The sequence below is a fragment of the Chrysochloris asiatica genome, unplaced genomic scaffold (genome assembly GCF_000296735.1).
Source record: "Chrysochloris asiatica unplaced genomic scaffold, ChrAsi1.0 scaffold00257, whole genome shotgun sequence".
NCBI lineage: Eukaryota > Metazoa > Chordata > Mammalia > Afrosoricida > Chrysochloridae > Chrysochloris > Chrysochloris asiatica.
In genome coordinates, this window is record NW_006408775.1 from 2,420,446 (window position 1) to 2,426,716 (window position 6,271).

The following is a 6,271-nucleotide window of genomic DNA, read 5'->3' on the forward strand; positions in this document are numbered from 1 at the left end:
TCACATTCCAGGAAATAAGCAACCAAGGACATCAGCCTCATGGGCTCCTCCAGGCTAATCTGTTCCTGACCCAGCTCCTGGAGGGAACAGAGCCCCCTAGCTAATGAGCTAATGTTTACCGGCTTCGGCTTCTGTAATGTTTACCGGCTTCGGCTTCTGTAATGTTTACCGGCTTCGGCTTCTGTAACGGCTTGCTTGCATGCTTCCCTGCCTGTGTTTGAACCAATCAATCCCATGTAGCCACATGAAGCTGTGGGCCCCCACTAACCAATCCCAAATGAACTCATGTATGCAGCCCTGTTGTAGTCGTTAAGTGCTGTGGAGTCGGTTCCGACTCATAGCGACCCTGAACATGGTTTCCAAGGCAATCTTTCTCCCACAGAGCAGCTAATAGTTTCGAACTGCTGACCTTGCAGTTCGCAGCCTGATTTGTAACCACTACGCTACCAGAGCTCCTTGTATGCAGCCCTATTCCCTATAAAATATCCTCTGAGTACAAATCCATAGTACAATAAAGCCCTTCCTTTGTTACAACCGTGTGGCGTTGGCAACTCCTTCAGAGTGTTAGCACTTGGGTTACTTAGGACAAATGTGTGAAAAATTACCAATATGTTAAGGAAGTCAGGGAAAGGGGGTTGAGGGAGAGCCTTCTGAGAATCAGCTGAATGTTTCACAGTAGCTCCTGTTACTAGAGTATTTCAGCATTTTGGTGTTATGCTCTGTTAAATACCCAAAAGAAAGAATTGGTAGAAGGAATGGGAAAATGCTAAATATTCTAGTGCTCAAGGGGAGAGAACCGTAATCTGCATTTCTTATTCTAACCATAGGCACTCTTTCTGCACACTTAATACAATTTTGTTCTCTTTCCTATAACTGTTGCAAAACCAGCAAACGTCACAAAATGAAGGCAAACATGGCTCTTAAAAATGTCTGTTCTGTTGTTGTTAGGGGCCATCCAGTCGGTTAGGACTCCTAGCAACCCTCTGTGTACAACAGAAGGAAACTGTCAGGTCATGCGCCCGCCTCACAATTGTGGCTGCATTTGAGCCTTAGTGCTGCTGCCACTGTACCAATCCAGTTCCTTGAGGTACTTCCTCTTCTTTTTTCAGAGCCTCCACTTTTTCCCTTCTCTAGGAACTTCTCCCATCTGATAACATGTCCAAAGTACGTGAGACAAAATCAACAATCCTCTCTTTTAAGGCGCTCTCTGCCTGTACTTCTTCCAAGACAGATTTGTTTGTTCTTCTGGCATCCCTTGTTATTTTCAATATTCTTCATCAAAGGCATCAATTGTTCTGTCTTCCTTATTTACTGTCCAACTTCACAAGCACATGAGGTGACTGAAAGTACCTTAGCTTGGAACAGGAGCATTTAGTCCAAAGCAAAGATTTGCTTTTGAACACTTTAAAGAGGTCTTTTGCAGTACCATGTTACCCAGTGCAAGACATCCTTTGATTTCTGGAACGCTACTTCTATCCTGCCACAAAATTACAACTCAGATGTCTACCGGTCACGATGGAGTCACTCTTGTTCCCTTGACAAGAGTCCAAGTTTGGCCAGAAGCCTGTTCTGGATGGTTCCTTTTGTCTGGATGGTTCCTCAATGTTCTCTCATGAAATACCTCAGGGGAGGATGATTACATCGTGGGGTCTCTGGCCCCATTCCCCACAATTTCCTGGGGCTGCCCCTGCTGTTGAGGGCTGGCCTCTGAGGCAGTGCAGTGAAACGGGTCCATAGACTACTTCCCACCCCACCCCCAAGTCAGTCCTGGGCTTTCTTAGATACCTAGGTGTGTTCCAACAGTTTTCATTTCAGTCAAGGCGAAAATGAAATAAAATATAATCCGTGTCTGTGGCTTCAAGTTGTGGTTAAGTGCTAACGTCAAGTCGGTTCCATCTCATAGACACCCTGTATAGGGTTTCTGAGGAATGGCTTGAGACTTTGAACTGCCAGCTTTGAGGTTCAAACCGAATTTGACCTTGAGGTTGGTGTGGCTTTAAGTAGACCCCTGCTTTCTGAGTAAGGATCATGTATGTTGTTGTTGTTAAGTGCCATCGCGTCGGTTCCAACCTATAAGTTTTCCAAGGAGCGACTTGCGAGCTTGAACCACCTACCTTGTAATTCAAATGGCTTTGCAGTCTGGCGCATTAACTCACAGTGCCACATAAGGATATATACATATATATATAAAGGAAATGGTCCCATCTGAGTCTGAGGGAGTAGGCCACAGAACTTAGCTTTAATTCCTTCCCCAGGTGAGGTGGGGGGGAGGGACCAGGGCAGGAAGCACCTGTCATCAAAACACCAGGGACATCCCCCAGATGGTCTGTACTGGGACTGGGCAGCCCGTTAGCCTCACAGAATGGGGGTGGGGTGAGATGCAGAGTGAGGCCCTGGTGAGGTGGGGACATTGAGGGGGTGGGAGGGGCAGCGCTAGTCATAGTGCATCCTGGTGTTGGGGTGGTTTTTGAGGTGGGCTGTGGGGGTGGGGCCAAGGATCAGAGGTGCTACCTCTCTCCAACCAGCTCTTCCACTTCAGGGGTGATAAGAAGGTTCTTGGTGGTGGGGTGGGACCTGACTAAGGGCTCTACTGGGCACTGTGAGATATGTAAGGTCAGGAGTTTAGGGATCCAGATGGGGGAGCACATCCCAGATACCTGAGTGTCCTGACCTGGCCATGGAGCAAAGGAGGCTTGAGAAGGAGGTCCAGGAACAGAGGGGCAGGTGGAGAAAAGAAGAGTCAGTGAGGAGGGGAGGAGGAGGGTGAGGAAGGAGCGGAGAAGAGGGAGATCATATACAGTTTGAATGTCTTGTCTTTTTAAACAACAGTTTTCTAGTTTCATCTATATGTATCGACGTAGCTAACAGAAATACTACAAGGAGGTGGTTTTAACAAACAGACATTTATTTTCTTACAGTTCAGGAGGCTAGAAGTCTGAACTCGGAGCGCTAGTTCTAAGGAAGGGGGAAGGTTCTTGACTCTTCTTTACCTTCTATTTCTTGGCTCCTTGAAGATCTCATGTACGATCTATCTTTCCCCCACCTCTGCTGGCTTCTCTGTGCCTTATCAGCTCATTTTATATCTCTCATATTGATACGGTCTCAGTAACACAACAAAGAAAACCTATTCTCAACTGAGATGACAGCCACAGACACATAGGTTAGGATTTGCAATACGTACTTAGGGGGTGGGAGTGGGACAGGGGATGCAAGTCAATCTATACAGGAGAAAGATGAGGTTGTCTGCACTGGTAAGGATTTACAGTCTCAGAAATCCTAGAGTTCTGCTCTGTCCTATAGGGGTGCTATGAGTCGGAAAGGTTACTCACAGCAGTGAGATTTGTTTTTAAATTCAATCCATGACACACCCTCGAAGAAAATAAGAGTTAATCAGCACATTTTAAACTCTCTACATTGTTATTGCAGCTACAATGGGGTCTAGAACCTTTATTTCTAGGTAGCGGAGTTTGTTTCAGCGACGTTCCTACTAGGTGTGAGCAGGGATGAAGGCCTGGACCACAGAGAGAGAATGCCAAGGGGTGGAAGGAAGCAATGACTTCAAAGAGCTGCATCAAGTCCTTCATCCGCTCGCTCCGAGAGGTGACACGGCTCAACAACACAGTAAACAAATACTATCTCTTCCTTCGTAGTGAGAGGGAATAAACCTTGCGGAAGTCCATGACTCTCAGCTAAGCAGCGTTTCCCCTTGTACTAAAATGGTCTCGCCCAGGACCCGAATCTACTGCGCAAGACTCGCAGACGCTCCACCCCCAATGGCACGCCCAAATCCGAGCGTGGCCCCGCCCCTTTCTCGAGGCCCTGTCTCGTCCCCCGACGCCGATTGGCCAGGTCGTGGCTTCGCTCAGCGCGGAGAAGACCCGGAGAGCGTATTTTAGCCGAGGAATTGGGCTCATGGCCCTGTTGCGCATACTCGTGGCGTGACCCCTTCCTGAGGTGACGGCCCGAGCCGAGGCGGCGGTCTACGGCGCGGGGATTGAGGGACCCGCCCCGGCTCAGTCGCCGGAGAAACAGGCCCCCGCTGCCGTCGCCGCCTGGCCGGTGCCCGGTGAGGATGGGCCCCAGTGGGTGGGAAAAATTCCCGGCTCCGCGACGTGGACACATTCCCGGCAGGTTTCTCCGGGGGTCCCACGGGGCTGCAGCTGCAGAGGGTGGGAGATTCCCGGCTCTGCGTCCGAGCCCACAGGTCGTCCCTTTGTTCCTCACCGCTCTTCCTTAACCCCCTAACCCACCGACCCCTCCGCTTGAACCTTGATACCCCAAAATCAAGGAGCCCCGCTTTTGCCCGCCTTTCTCGATCGTGCCTGCAGACCCCACTCCACTCCCAACCCCTCTTTGTACTTGGAAGTCCTGATTTAAAGATTTCCTGGAATATTTTTGTCTTTAAGGTTTAAATATTGTCTCAGAATAAGAGTTTCCAGGCTTCATCCAGCCTCAGTGGCTCCGGAAACTCTGGATTCCGTGAAATTTTCAAATTCTCTTCTGCACACCTCTCCCCTTTTGATCTGGATTCTTCTCTGGAGCTTTTTATTTATTTATTTATTAATGGTAACAGGACACTATCCAGTTCTCGTGACATGGCAAAGGAGGCAGTTGTCCATGGATCACCCAGGAACTTGGACTGTACCCGTCCTGTATCCACTGTTAGAACTCCTAGAAAAAATTTTCACTGATCCTATTCCACAGATGAAGGAGCTCTGGTAGCTTACTGGTTATTAGTCCGGCTGCTAACTTCAAGGTAGTTTGAAACTACCGGAGATTCCGCGGGAGAAAGATGAGGCTTTCTGCTCCCATAAAGATGTGCAGCCTCGGAAACACTACACAGGGTCGCAGAGTCGGAACTGACTCCACGGCACACCACCACCAGGACCATCCCACAGATGAAATTAGTCCCGAGAAAGAAAGGGATTGGCCCTCGATGTTGATGATGGCAGTATTGTGTGGACTGGAGAGTATTTCAGTCCCTTGTATCTGACAATAATACTGTATAGATCACCGGCAACCGCCAGGCCAGGCTTTCTGAACCTCATCAATAAGGAAATTGAACCTGTGTTCTTGTCTATTGTTGCTAGTAGTGGTCACTTCAGATGTCACACATTGGTCAGCTTGCAGCACTGTTTGTAGTTCAGAAGTCCAGAGTGGACCTCATTGGGCCAAAGTCAGGGTGTAAGCAGGGCCTACAGGGGGGGAATCTACTTGCTTTCTCCAGGTGGCACTGTGGTTAAGCACTGGGAAGGGCTGCAGTTGTGACTCCATGGGAGAAAAAAACCTGGCACTCTCAGCCCACAAAGTTAATAGCCAAGAACTGCGGGGCTGCTCTCCCCTGTCCTGTGTGGTCCCTGTGAGTCGGAATGGACTGGGAGGCATTCCTTGATTCATGGTCCCCTGCTCCATATTCAGAATCAGCCACATCAGTCCCATCTCTCTGGCCTTATTCCAATGCCCATCTCTGATCCCACTCTCGGCTCTCTTCTGCCTGTCTTGTCAGAACCCTGGTGATTGGGCCCAGGGACATGGTCAGAGGGGGTGACACCAAAATGACTCCAGGGCAGTAACTCATCACCTCCCCTCCCCCCATCACCCACCACTGGAAGTGCAGTGGGGTGGGGGCCAGCCCAGGTGCCTGCCGCTGGACACAGGAAGGTTTACATTTCTGCTGTGAGGAGACATTGGAGGTGGGGAAGTGTGACCCCATGAATTTTCACACTAGTGAGGCCACTGATTCAGCCTACTCAGATAATCCAAGATAATCTTTTGAGAGCTCACACACACAGCTCTCAAATTGATTTCGACTCCTAGCGACACTCCAGGACAAAGTAAGGCACTTGGGGCTGCACAGTCAGAAGTGTGAATCCAGCAATCGCTGGGAGGGAGAAAGTTAAGGCTTACTGCTCCCGCAAAGCTTTACAGCCTAAGAAACCCGAAACGGAGCCTCTATGGGTTCGAGCACACTCCACAGCACACAACCACCAGGACAAAGTAAAACTGCCGCCAGGGTTTCTGAGGCTTTCATCCTTCCAGAAGCAGACGGCCACACCCCTGTTCCTTAGGCTCCAACAGCCAACCTGGGTAGCAGAAGTGTCGCGCGCCCTCGCCGATAAAGGACGCGACAAGCAGGATTCTTCTGACAGTAGTTTATTGTTACAGCTCTTCTTGCGGTTACAGCTCTTTCAGCGGTGGCGGAGGACGACGTTGGGCAAGGGAGTAGCAGGAGAATATATACTCTCAAAGGAAGGCGTGGCGGGACATGACT